This window comes from Pteronotus mesoamericanus, unplaced genomic scaffold (assembly GCF_021234165.1).
Source record: "Pteronotus mesoamericanus isolate MK-2021 breed Mesoamerican mustached bat unplaced genomic scaffold, CSHL_Meso_final contig_116, whole genome shotgun sequence".
NCBI lineage: Eukaryota > Metazoa > Chordata > Mammalia > Chiroptera > Mormoopidae > Pteronotus > Pteronotus mesoamericanus.
In genome coordinates, this window is record NW_026555027.1 from 26305319 (window position 1) to 26319881 (window position 14563).

General features: G+C 40.2%; 1 protein-coding gene and 1 pseudogene across 1 annotated transcript in view; one reads left to right on the forward strand and one right to left on the reverse strand.

Moving 5' to 3' along the window:
• The window catches only part of PPM1L (protein phosphatase, Mg2+/Mn2+ dependent 1L), a 234903-nt gene that overhangs the window by 41644 nt on the left and 178696 nt on the right, over positions 1-14563 (forward strand). The gene's annotated exons all lie outside the window — the stretch shown is intronic.
• LOC129075977 (60S ribosomal protein L17-like) lies at positions 6349-6901 on the reverse strand (annotated as a pseudogene).

Consider the following 14563-nt stretch of genomic DNA (forward strand, 5'->3'; position numbering starts at 1 on the left):
AGAAAAGCAGTTTGCCATAATTATAGTTTGGGATTAGAACATTTGGTGATGATTTTTATTTGACTTTGGTAGCACGAATAAGTAGGAACCTATTTCCAAGAATTTAGTTTCTCCTACAACAGTCAAATAATTCTGCAAGCTATAATGTCTGATCAGGGTGACAAGCAGCTAATCAACAGTGTCATTTCAATACCTTAATAGCTTTTTATAATTTTGATAGTTTATGTTGTGCAGCCATCCACCATTTTCCACCTTGCTGCGTTTTGATTTAAAGTTCAAGTGTACTATTTTTCAGTCACTCTGTAGATTATTTTAAGCATTGCTTGAGTTTCCAACACCAATTGCCTCTCTTTTATGCATAAACCTCCCTTGTTTTATATTGGAACTGCTAGTAGGAAAATAGACAAAAACAAAACATTAACTGGTGTCATGTGGAACATACTCTTGGGATAAAAGCCTTTTTAACTTGGTGAAAGCTATCCCCAGCTGCATTGTCCAATTATTAAATGATCAGTTCTAAGCTCATGGTTAGTTTGGACAGGGTTCAGAAATACATACATACATACATAGTGAAAAAAATCAGGAAACATTTCTGAATTGGGATTGCATTTATTTTGGAGAACAATAGACTGAGGTGAAAAATTTCTGTGTGGGCACTTTTTTTTGTGGGTGGTAACAGTTGGTTCCACTGACAATTAGGTATAATAGGTATTTGGTTTAAAATGAGGGGAGTTTTCCAGATTTATGTCTAAAGAATTACTTCTTGTTTATTAAGGCCATTAGTGGTACCACCTGTGTGATCTTTTTTAGGAGAGCTTTTTGAAGATTGACTACTGTCTGTCCGACCAGATGACTTCTTGAGATTCTTTTTATCTCTAGATTGAAAAAATCACTTCCAATTAATCTTTTGTATCTTCAACAAGTGATCTTTTTCAAACTGCCCATTTATCTCACTGGGAAAGCTGAGTTATCTCGATTGAATCTAGCAATAGTACCTTATTGGAGTAGTATTTTAGCTTTTCTAAAAACTTTCTGCTTATTCGATTCTGTTTCCCCTTTGGGCTGAGGCTAGAGGGGAGTGGTTTGCCTCTGACCTCCCTTCAGAGGGATTCTCTTCCTGGTGGACGGACGTGAGAGGGTGCTGGGCTTCTGGAGAGATGTGGGAATTTACTAACATGTTTGAATCAGCTTAGTGGCTGCCCGAGGAGCACCCGCTGGGAGCTTGGGACTTGCTGCCCAGCCTCACTTCTTGACCACTGGCTGGCCCATTCCCAGGCCCAGAGCAGTGGCATCACTTGACCTGGGGGGAGCAGCAGACAGCCCAGAAGGACCAGACCTGCAGCTCCGCCCAGCCTGGCTGTCACCCTCAGGTACCTGAGGACACTGGGATGTAATTACCTGCCTTGACACAGTGGCTTCCATCACAGAGCAGAGAAAGGCCTGATTAATCACCTAGCCAGCCGAGTGCCCTCACCTGGATCTCTCTCTTCAGTCGTAGCCTAGGGAATCAAGGGTTGACTTTTGAAATCCTGCCGCTATCCCTCCCGTGCCTGTGGAGCATCCCTTCTTTTCTGGAGAGGAGAAGAAAGTTGCCAGGAGGGCATTTTACCTTCCTGGTTCTCTTGCTGTCCTTCTGCTCCCTGTTCCTGCTGCCAGCTTCCTTCCCTTCCGCGTAACACCGTCCGGAACTGGCCTCGTACACTTGCCCGGATGACGGGTACAGACGTGGTGGCAGTAGAAGTGGGGGCAGAGGGGCGAGAGTGCTGGCAGCAAGGGCAGGGGCGAGGTGCCAGCTGCTGATGTTGGCGTGCCTGGCACCAGTGCTCTCCCAGAGTCTGCTCCTGAGGCCCGGCTCTGCCAGCGCGAGGCTGCTGTTTGGAAATAGAAAATTCTGATGTACTTCTGGCAAAATACTATTTCCTTCCTTGAGTTTGCTTAGATTATATTCTGAGTCCCTCTGCTCCTTTGAGTGTGGGGATCTGGCCTCCTGTGAAGGCCATCAACATGAAGAAATGCCAGGAGAGTTGTGTTTGTCATGGACCTGAAGTTTAAAAATTGGCAGTCCTCTCTCATGACTCCTGGCCCACTCCCTCTTCTTCCTGCATGGAGTTTTTCACCTGAAGGCTCAGCTTTAGTTCCTCAACCAATCTGAACCACTACAGACAGTGTTTAAACAGCTTTGGTCTCTTAGGCGATGGGGTCCAGGTTACCTTTCCAGACCGGTGACCCGCGGACCCCCAAGGTGCCATCTGAGTCTTAGCTTTCTCCCCTTCCTACTTGGTGCCCAGGTTTCTAGCTCTTTGGCGACAGTGCTGGACCTTTGGAACTGACTTTGGGAGCCCAGTGATGCCAACTGTGACATCAGTTGCAGCCATGGCACTCACATGCTCGAACTTCCCTGCCAGCTCTCCCACGGGGCAGTGGAGTCCTGGCCTGAGCGTGGAGCCGTGCCCCGACCCCACCTGCCTGTCGAGCTCCTGACTGTTGTCTACTCCATGCTCTGTTTTAGTGGGTTTTTTTTTTCCCATCAGAGAGGAAGCCCGATGGAATCAAAGAGCAGGTGCGATCCTAGGCAGACCCCCCCCCGCTGTTTAAATGCCTGGTGCTTCTGAATCATGTGATCTTGGTTAAGTTTCTCTCCAAGCCTCATTTCTTCAGTAAAATGGGGGTGCTACTTTTTGTCTTGCAAATTAATGATTATTATATAATATATGTAATAATGATGATTATATAATATATATAAAATGCCTAGCACACTTCTAAGTCCTTAGGAAGAATGTGGAGTTGTCTTCCTTTCTCTGCTGGGTGTCTTCACCGTGGCTGAGGGCGCCATGCCCTTTGGACACGAGGAAGCACCTTCCTTGCTTGCCTGCATCCCATAATTGGCTTTTGTACTTGGTCACTTTTTCCAGGCTTTGTTTAATATGTGTTAGTAGGTCTTGGGCCCGGTCTTTTTCCCAGCTGTCCTGGGTTTCCCAAGAGGGGATTATACAAATGGACAAAAGGGGAAAAATCCAAAAAGGGAGCTGCTTTTATTGCTCTCACTCCTGTCCCAATTTGCTTGTTGTCCCTATGTTCCTGTATATATTTACCAGTAGGATGGGCTTTGGGGTTCCACATGCAGCCTTATGAAATAAGGTACCAGCCTTTAGAATCTGGAGTCTTCTCGTTTCCAACTTGTTTAGCTCAGCAGTGAAAAATAACATTTGTTGCTGTTAAATTGGTCCCTAGTGGCTATCTTCTGTTTCTACTCTGTAGCTACCAAGAAGCTGGGTAAGAATCAGCACAGTTGAAAATATTTTAACCAGAGACACTTGGACCTGGCACTAATGTTGTATTGCCCAGACCAAGGCAGAGGTCAGCCAGCCAACGACTGATAGGGCACATGGCTAGCATATGCTTCTGGATGATCTGAGAGCAAATCCTGGATGCAATCTCAGTATCTAAAGAGAAAATTTAAGGAGGTCATAAATTGTAGATTATTTTGCCTTGTGTAGCAAAATCTGAATGTCATTTAAAATGCATCTCATTATGTGCTCTGGTGTTGAGGAACTGGGTCCAGCTTGCCACATCTGTTAGGCTGACTTGATGGTTATTGCAAGTTGCAGGGTGTGTTCAAAAGCCTGTTTTACAAGTGTCATAAAGTGAATGGAAAATATTTTCTATAATTTCAAATAATAGAACCTCAGAGGCTTTGATCATATTGAAAGAGCCCATGGTCAGCTCAAATCTCTCTAGGTTTCTCTTCATTATGCTGTGGCCCTCTGAAATAGTCAGTTTTAATTAGACTACAGAAAGCATTGATAGTCAGTGACAGATTAATGCCCAGGTTGGAATATGTAAAGGCATGGAAGTAAAGTGAGGAAATAAGTGTTGGATAAAACTACTCTAATGAAGGAATCTATAACTAAGGGGCTGCTATTCCTTTTACTTTACTTAACAATGGGATAGAGATGAGGCGACTAGATTGAGTAGCGATCCTCTCACCTCCCAGTTTCTCCCCTTCCTGAAACGAAAACTGCCTCGAGGAATCAAGACCTGGACTCAGATGCAGTTCTCACGCTAGAGTCACAGAGCCTTGCTTGGATTGTGTGTGCTAACGCAGGGGTCAGCATATGGCCTGTGGCCAATTTTTGAACAGCTTCATGAGCTAAGAATGATTTTTATGTTTTTAAAGGGGTGCGAGAAGAAACAAAAATGAAGAGCGGACAAAAACGCTGCAGGGCTTGCAAAGCCTAAAATATTCACTGGGCCTTTACAGGAAAATTTTGCTAATTCCTGTTTTTAATAGATTATGAATAAGATCTTTCTCTTTTTAAGCTCATATCGAGCACTCTAAACTGTGCTTTCTGTGAGATCAGAACAGTGGAAGAGTGGAACAGGTGTGTGCTCCAGGGCTGGATAAACCTGCTCTGAATCCTGACGGTGTGACTTTCTACTTGAGCACTTGGGAGAGTTACTCCACTCCCTTGAGCCTCACCTTCCTTGGGCTGTGGCATTTCATGCCTTGTGCTTAGTAAGAGCATAGCAACGATAATTCTTGACCATCTGTAAAGCCCATGAACAGTTGTCAAAAGATTGCAACAGGCTTGTCGGCAAATGGGCAGAGGACATGCCAGGCACTTGGTGTGGCACTGAGTGGGCATCATCTTAACACTTCAATCCCAAAGCAGGTCCCCCTGGACCATAGCATTGCTGTTACTCCATCTAGGCAGCCCCTGCTTCAGACTCGATGAGGGCACTTTTCTCTAGGCTCACTACTCCGGTGCCTTCCGTGCCCTTCAGCATCCCTGAGATGTTTGTGTCTTTGAGCCTAAGCACTGGGCACTTATCCAAATTTATGTGAACATTTGGGCCTTTGATGGTGATTTGCTGCCAAGAGCTGTTCTTTCTCCCCTCTTCTCTCCTCCCCCTATTCCTTAAAAACAATGTGTGCATTAATTGGGTCAAAAAGAAGAACCTGATCCTTCTGAACTGTCCCTTTCCTGAGTTGTCACTGTGATTTCCAAGTGACTTCAGGCAAAGAATTTAAAAAATTTATTTTTCAGAGGGAGGGGAATGGAAGAAGAAAGAGGGGGAGAGAAACATCAAAGTGAAAGAGAAATATCCGTTGGTTACCTCTCACATGCATGCTGATGGGGGACTGAACCCCGGAAATCGAACTGGCAATCTTTTGCAGTGTGGGATGATGCCCAGATGCCAGACCACTGAGCCATACCGGCCAGGATTCAGGCAAAGAATTTGAACTGTTGTTTCTTTTTCTTTCTTCATAAAATGAAATAGACGATATCTTTGCTTTATATCAGGAGAATTCAAAAGCCTTGCATTCTGGGATGAGTGTGCCTGTGTACCTTACAATTGCTGAAACTTTGGATGTGATTCTTAGAAAAAGCCTTATTTTTTTCTGTATTTTGTTGTGAAATGATTGGGGCATAGAAGTTCTCAGGTTATGTAGTTAAGCACTGCTTGATTTTTTCAAGGCAAAGTTTGATAGGATTATTCTTGCAATCCATCTGAGAGGTGTATCCAGGAGTAGGTGCAAAGATCAGGCTGTTCCCCTTTTCCTGGAAGGGTGGGGCTGCTTGGAACAGCTAGTCTTAGAGGGGTGCTTAGTGTGTGACCTCAGGGCTGGGGCTGCTGGCCAGGATTTCTCACACTCTGATTATAGGTAGCAAATGCTAAATTAAGGTTCTGAATCCCTAGCACATGGCTGCACTTAGCAGCGAGTGAAGAAACCCAAATGTGAGAAAGTGTCGGCTAATCTTATAAGAAAGTAAATAATATTTATAATGCCCTTTTAAAATTATTTTGCAATTACAACTGACATGTGATGTTATTTTTTATTAGTTTCAAGTGTACGGCATAGTAGTTAAATAGTTTTATAATTTACAAAGTGATCCCCCTGATATTTCAAGTACCCACCTGGCACCATACACATAGTTACTATATTATTGATTGCATTCCCTATGCTGGACTTTTATAATGCCTTTTATTTATGTAGCATTTTTCCTTCAAGGATAGAATGGCTTTATTAAGCTGTTACTTAAATATTCTGTAAGGATATTCTTTTTGTTCTTATATGTACTATTAATAGTGTTTTGTTGTTAAGTGCAAAATGACATTGTTTATTGAACTGGCTTGAGAAACCCAAATTTCCTGGATGTCAAAATCAATTTTATGTATCTAATGCCACTGAACTGTATACTTAAAAATGGTGACGTGAGTTAATTTCATGTTATTTGTGTTACATCACAATTTTAAAAAGTCTATTGTAGATTACCAAAAGTCAGTGTTTTGGTTTTTTTTTTTGCTTTTACTAGTATTTATTTTATTTATTTTATGCTGAATTTACTCCCGAGCCATAGCTTTTGTTTCCTGTTTCTTCTGGGATATCTTTTTCTTTTGTGCAACTTCCTCTTCTGCTGTAGGAACAATCTGGTCTTTTTCAGTGAGGATCATCTCACTGTGGCAGGGAGAGCTCATGAATGGGTTGATCCGCCCATGAGCTCTGTTAAGTTCTACGTTGCATCTTGGGAGCTTTGTTCACCTGGATGTGCTCAATGACCAGAGAATCTACATCTAAACCCTTAAGTTCAGCATTACTCTCTGCATTTTTAAGCATGTGCAGCAAAAACTCAGCACTCTTTTTGGGCCACCAACCCTGTGTCCAGCCCCACTGTTTAGCCCGGGCACACCTACCAACTCCACCATTGTATCGACAGAACAGGACACACTGCTTCTTTAAAGTGACATCTTTCAGACACTTGGTGGCTTTTCCAATATGCATACCTTTTATGGCCTGGGCAATTTCACGGGTGTTCTTGAAATGAACCCAAAGATTTGAACCTCGTGATTTGCATGATTTTGTGGGGTTTTCTGGGTCAAGTGAGTAGCAAACCATTTACAGAGGTGACCTCTGGTTGCTTTTGGGGAGAGCCCAAAATTTGGTTTTAAAGAAACTATTTAATAGCAATTATTCTTGGTAGCTTTAATTTTCTTTTTTGGATTTTTTTTTTTACATTTTTCAAGTTTTTTAAACAATAAATATGCATTACCTTTTCAATCAGATAAATTTTTTTTTAAAAAAAGCTTTTATTTTCTTTTAGCACTGTTTTACAAACACTACCAGTACTTTCTAGCCCCTCACACTTCTGTAGCAAATTTAACCCAGTAGTTTAGCTTCATGCATGTTTTCCGAAAATATTCCGTACTAATCCTTGCCTTAGATATTTAGGAGTGAGGAGAATGAGTTTGATTCAATGGAGCAATCTGCACACATTATATATCTACTTTATTCTAGAAAGCAATAATTTATGACAACTTGACATACAGATTTCCAGATGTGAAAAAAAGTAAGTCAATATAGTTTACATGTTTGAGCAGCTTTGTTTTTACATACATACAAATAAAAGATTTTTTATTCTCAAGGATTTTATGTTTAAAAACCACAACTAGCAAGATATATGAACTTGCTTAGACTAAAAGAGAGTGAAAATAAAGAAATATTTGAAAGGAGGCAGGGGAGGGATGTGGAGTTAGCTCACACCTTCTACCTCCAGGAAGCCGCCTCTCTTCCCCCACCTAATGTCTCATTGCCTTCCCTCCTCTTCAGAGCCAGATCTTCATGCCTATCTGAGCACCTACCTAGTGGCGTCTGAGCAATAGGGACCCTGCAGAGTAGCTTTGGCCTGGAGCACAGAGCAAGGTGGACTAACTTCAGCTTAAGGGAAGCAGGTAGATGACCAAAAAGGAGCAACCTGAGAGGGCACTCACAGCCCGGGGCTCCCTCGCACTTGCCATCCGGTCCCTGTTTCTGCACAGCCACATTTTACCCATCCTTAGGGCCTGGCTCCAGCGTTCCTCACTGGAGGCTATGGGGCTATTTCTAACCTTCTCCAGTGAAGGTCCTCTGTGCCTCCTCTGAATTCTCCAGATACACCTTTTCCCAAGCCATTTGGTGGGGCAGCTAATAAATGCTCATTGACAGTAGTGCTGGTCAAATACACCTGGGAACTCCTGCATGCTGGACTCCCTCACAGAGTCCTGGGTGCTCGGGAGCATCTTAAAGGCTCTGGGAAACCGGCTTAATCCAAAAAAAACTTGATTACAGAACCTTTCTTTCCCAGTAACAATGGTAGGCATTTTGAGTAAGGTCAGAATTGCCCACAATGAGTTTATTTAAATGTTTATTAAACATTCTTTCAATGAATAACTGTCTTTATAACCTCATAATGTAATATCTGACATTCTGCCATTAGAAACTATTCCCAGGGGACTGTGCAGAGAGCACCAGATTTCTGGGAGATATAGTTATAATCAGAGAGAAGGGGAAGGGTAAAGAATACAGAAAAAGACTTGCTAAAAGGACCCAACCGTTTAATATTTTGCCTGGGATAGGGCTCTGAATCTGAGGGCGTACATCCAATCCTGTGGGCTGACACTGGAGCAGTGAAAGTTTATCAATATTCTGGGTCCTTTTTCCCCAGAAAGGATAGCATGTTTAAGTTAGGTGCCATAAACCAGAAGGAAGAGGAATCATAAGTGTGAACGCTACTTTTCAGTTACTTGTAAGTCATCTACTTTTTTCATTCTCACAAAAATATGTGGTCAGAATACATATGGCCATCCCTTTAGCATAGAGCCTCCAATTTTTCTTTCAATAAAGGAAGAAACAGAGGAAAGGAGAAGTTTCAAAATATCAAGATATCACCCTGGCCAGGTGGCTCACTTGGTTGGAACATTGTCCTGTGCACCAAAGGGTTGTGGCTTTGATTCCCTGTCAGGTCATATACCTGGGTTTTGGGTTTCATCTCCCACTGTGGTGTGAGCAGGAGACAACCAATCAATGTTTCTGTCTGTCTCTCTGTCTTCCTCGCTCTACTGCCACCCCCTCTTTTCCTTTCTCTTTAAAATTGTGAACATATTCTTGGGTGAGTATTAAAAAAAAAAACAACCTACATATCAATTAAATGGATTCCTTCTTAAGAGTAAAAATAATCAGAGACAGTAAGAAAGAAGTAAATTGTATGTGTGAGTATGATATATCTATGAATAACAACAATTTCATTTTTAGGTAAGATCCATATACCTCAGATTGGGGCTTAAAATATATGTGAGTACAGTGAGAATTGTTTGTTTTACTTCTTTTCTGTGAAAAATGGAACATTGTATGAAATAGAACAGAAAATTTATTCTCTTTTTAGGATATAAATATGGCCTAAGAAAATGGAGTTAAAATGTGAGATTTAAGATAGGCAGAGAAGATCCCGCCTGGCCCCCCACCCCCGCTCCCCCCCTCCAATTGCAGGCTCTGTAAAAACAAGATAGTCTTGGTTTGATGAGGGCAAGGAGGATAATACTAACAATTTCTCAAGAGTTCTTAATTTTATATTGAATTTTTCTCCATTTGATATTTATCAACATTGGAGGAAAAGCCAGGGCCCTATTTAGCCTCCAATGAGATAGAAGAGAAAATATGGAAAACCATAATGAGAGAAATTATGTTCATGTTACTTCTGTGTTCCTGAATCAGTGGGCTGCAAGGCACACTTTTCTCTGCAATGAGGCCTCCATTGTTAGGTTTGAGAACTTTTTTCTAAACAAGGCCTTCCTCTGGACCTTGTTTTAGAATTGTAGTAGTAACGTCAGACACTACACTTGATCTTAGCCAAAAGTCTGAGAAGCAATGAGAACCTTGGATACACAGTTATTTCAGACCTGAGATCTCCTTCCTGCCACTTCCCATTCTGTTATGTCTGAGTCTTTCTAATTAGTATCTGTTGATTAGTAATCAATAAACTTTTTAGTTCCTAGAGTTACTAATATTAGAAATTGCTATTGGTGCCATTGGCACAGAGAAGGTAAAAAGAAATTAAGTATAAGAAAGTGGTAGAAAAGAAGAGAATTTCATCTTTATGAAGAGAAAAATAAGAGAGAAAGAGAATAAAAAGGAAGCTGTAGATGCAAACTGAATCTACTAGTTTTTTCTTGATCTCATGCCTGCATGGGTACTGTCAATCTGTGAACTATGAGGATATATCTGGAAAGAAGGACTTCCCAGCCCCAGTGCCAGCAGTGGAATATAAGATCATATGCCAGACAAAGGAGTTTGAGAAGCTGTTGAAAGTCTTTGGGAAAATGAATGGCATACTACATTTTAGGCATTGATTGATGCCAGTGGTTGGTGGGCAAAATGGATTGGAAGAAGGGCTGGGCATGCTGAGGTAGGAGGCGATGAAAGCCTGGACTGGAGCAGCGCTGTCAGTGAGAGGAAGGGGTGGCTGTGAGGACAAGGACTGCCAAAATGGGAGTAACAGTAACTGGGTGCGTATGATAATTGCGCATCTGCATTTTTACATAGTGTGTACTTCAGATATTCTGTCCTCAAACAATAGTAATGTTTGGGATAACCCAATGTTTTAATACTCAAACTATTTTTCTTTAATACTTTACTTTTGTGGTGGTGCTTTTCTTTTTTCTTTTGTAGATCATGTCCTAATTTTGGCCCTATGGGTAAGGATTCCAATACATTAATAGATTGAAAGAGACATAGAGTCAAAGGTGACTCTGAATATCTGTGTCTTAGTAAGAGATACCTGTGGGAACACTGATGAAGGCATAGAAGTTGAGAAAGGGATTTGGTTTGATTGTAGGAGGGGGATTGTTTGGAGGAGGACGAGTTCATTTTTGGACATATTTACATTGAGGAGACAATTGGCCAGATAAATATCTGTGATTGACTGTACCCTCAAATGGATAGTAGAGACAGGGGCTGGGACTCAAGATTTGAGAATCAACCATGTGGAGTTTTTGGTTAAAACCATGGAATGCAGTCTGTTCATCAAGGGATAGTTAGCAGATGGAAGGTAAAGGATGGTTTAAAGAGAGATGGAATCATAGTATAAGAAGGTCAGAGTTGTGTAAGTCAGGAAACTCAGGGAGGAAAGAGTTTGAAAAAGAGATTTGATATTGGCAGATGTTGCAAAGATATCAAAGCGAACTAAACACACTGGATTTGGCCAGAAGTTTGGCGGTCTTCATGAGCAGTATCAAGCACAAAGGTTATGGAGCAAAGACAAAATTGCAATGTAGGGAAAGTTGGTGGTGAAGTTGAAACCAATATGAACTTAGTAAGATGAGTAGTCCAGGACATATTTTACATGCAATTAGTGCCTCACTCAGATCACTGGGACAGCGTATTTGTTTGAAAACTAGAACTATTTACCACATAGTTCTAGTGAGTTGGAATGCCTTTGATCTGCTGTCCAACGGAGTTATTGAGCTGCCCTGCATTTTTAATTCCTTACCTTACTGAGTAGCATTCCTAGTACATCAAAATATTGACTAAAATAATTAATTGATAGTTTTTAAACTCTGAAAATTAATAAAACCCACATAAAAATGCAACAGTTGTACGATTAAAAATCTGATTCTCCTTGTCTTTTAACTTCCATTCGTCTTGTCAGATTGCTTTTCTTCTGCTATCATTTTAGATATGATATGTTTTGGGACAAGCAAAGGTAAGCCTGCCTTTTTTTAACTTGTATGCAGTTCTAACTTCTGTTGCCCTGCCTTTTTTGGTAAGCCAGAAGTCTTGCCTTTATATTTAGAGTCTGGTCAAAAGTGATAGATATATGCTGTTTAACTACATTGGTGACAAAGTTGAGGAGCAGATTAAAAGAAATGCAGTAATAGTAAAAACTGAGTATCATAATTATGTAAGATGGTACTTCTGGGTCTAAAGTGATGTTCAGAGGTCCAAGAATTCTAAGCCAGTTTTGATTTCAGGCAGATTACTGAATCTCAGTTGGCCTGAATTTCTCCTTTTAAATTATAATACAATTAAAAAAATTGAACTTTGTAAGGTATGCTAAAATGTGTGGTTTAGTGATATTAGTTTCATTTAATATAGCATAAGAAACTGAATAGCCTGAGTCATAAGGGTCAGTTGGTGGAGGTTTAGACTGTAGATTTAAGTTTTCATTTGGATTCCCCCATTGTTGAAGGCAAGGTGTTCTGCTGTTCCAAAATTCGCTTTTCATTCATTATCATTGTGTGTATAGTAAGAAAGATTATATATTACAGATGCAACAAAAAGGTCAAGAGCAGTTAACATTTACCGAACATTTATTTTGTCATATATTCTTCACTCATTCAACAAGTATTTCTTGATTGCTTGCTGCATGTCAGATGGTATTCTTGGTGTTGGGGACACAGCATTGAAGAGAGTCTTGCCCTCTTGGAACTTATATTGTAGAGAAGATAATTGGTCAATAAACAAAAATAAAAGAAGTTTGATGGTCTAACATACTGTCGTATTTTATGTATTTACTTGTTAATTGTCTTTATGCATTTGCCAGCATGTAAGATCCATAAGGGAAGGGAGATTAGCCCAGAGATTGGCGTCACCGTTATTATTATTTTTTAAATAGACCTTATGTATACAGAATAGATTAATGATAATGTTTGCTTCCTGATAAACTGCATCATGGGTCATTTGATTGTTAGTTTGCTTATGTACTAACACTGTGAGGATCCACTGTGCAGCCATCACTGATGCTAACAAGTAGAACTTTGACAGTAATTCTGGCCTACTAGGTAAGTTCTAATCATACCTTATTTTGAAGAGATTTTTTTTTTTTAAAGCAGGCAGTGGAGACAATGTGGAGTCCAGATAAGAGGCAGGCAGAGACGTACGTAGGTGAGAGCAGTTAGAGGTGAGAGATAATGAGGCATAACCTTGGCAGTGACAGCAGAATGAAGAGCTGATGGGGTTGGGTGTAAGAGAGAATGCATTATCGTATTGCCATGTGGCACAGAGCTGTTATTTACCAAATCTGTGTACGTGTTGACAAAAGGTGCATGATGATGAAATCATCCTTGATTTATTTGCTTTCAGACTTTCAACATTTAGTGCTACAAAGCTAGGGAATAACAGACCTTCTATTGGAGATTTAAATTTTTATTGTTAAATATTTAAGGCATAAAAATATGAAAAGGTGTAAAATTTAATGCATTGGACCCCTGCATATTCACACTACCTAGAATAAGAAATTAAATATATTAGCTCCTTATAGTCCTTTGATTTTATTTCTTTCTCATCAGCCTCAGTAGTAATTCTACTATTTAAATTTGTTGTTGATCATCCCCTAAAAAAAGTTTTTTACTTCATATGTGTGTTTCTCTAAGGAATTTATAGTAATTGTTTTGTAAGGTCTTAAACTTTGTATGAATGGTATTACACTGTGTATATTCCTGGCATCTCTGTAGAGCTCAGAGTTGTTCATGAGATTCATTCATGTTCATGCTTGTAGCACTCATTGTCACTGCTATCCATTGTGTGACTATACCATGATCTAGTTGTCTCTTTTCCTGTTAAGTTCAATGTTTTGGTATTATAAACAATGTTGCTGTGAACATTTTTATACATACTTTCTTATGTAACTTATACAGAAGGTTTTAAAGAATATTTTTGTGGGAGTGGAATTGCTAGGTGATAAGACATGTATTCCATAACCTTTACTAGATATTACTCAATTGTTTTCCAGTTTGATTGCCCCATCAGGAGTGCACTGTAGAGAGCGTTCTTGAACTTTATACTTGGGGAAGAGAGTATATGTTTTGTAGACTAGCACTTCTTGACAGGGCAAGGCGGTATGTGATATATGAGATCACCTCCCAAAGTACATACCTTTTTCTCCTTCTGTTTCTTTCTAGGTTTTGACCTGTTGCTGTGTATTTGTTGTTGGTACTGGGAATTGGAAATTTAAGTATAAAAAGTCTTACTTGATGCTTATTGCTTTTTGAAAACCTTCAATTCAGTGACTAATTGATTTAATGGCTTATTACCATGCCCAAAAGTTTTGTGAACTTTCATTTTCATTTGTTCTGTTTGTTGGTTGTTCTGCTGAATTCCAATCATTTGTCTTTTCTTTATTTCTGCAGTTTAAAAAATTGAAGCACATTAAAATCCCTGTCTCCAGTGTTAATGTCGCATACTTCCTGAAGCAATGAATTGTCTTCTCTTTTTTAAAAATAATATTTTATTTATTTTTTGAGGGAGGGGAAGGGAAGGAGAAAGAGAGGGAGAGAAACATCAATGTGTGGTTGCCCCTTGCGTGCCCTCTACTGGGGACCTGGCCCACAACGCAGGCATGTGCCCTGACTGGGAATCAAACCAGTGACCCTGTGGTTCTCAGGCCAGCACTCCATACACTGAACCACACCAGCCAGGGCTAGAATTGTAATATGTAATCTTAAAAGTATTTTTGCTTTGCTGGCATTTTAAAGACTGGAATGTTTTTATATAGTAAAACTATAATAAGTAATTAAGTTTCTCTGGTAAATGTTAGTTTAAAACAGTGCAGCTAAGAGTCCTGGAAAGAACCTAGGATTCAGCCTTGTTAGCTCTACTGGGTTAGTTATGACTCATCCATCTCTTTTCCAGCTTCCAAAATTTTGTTATTATTGTCTTCTCTCCTCTTTTCAGTATACTTACGGTTTTTTAAAAATATTTTTAATCCCATTATATTCTAGAAGAATTTTGGGAGGATACAAATGAAAT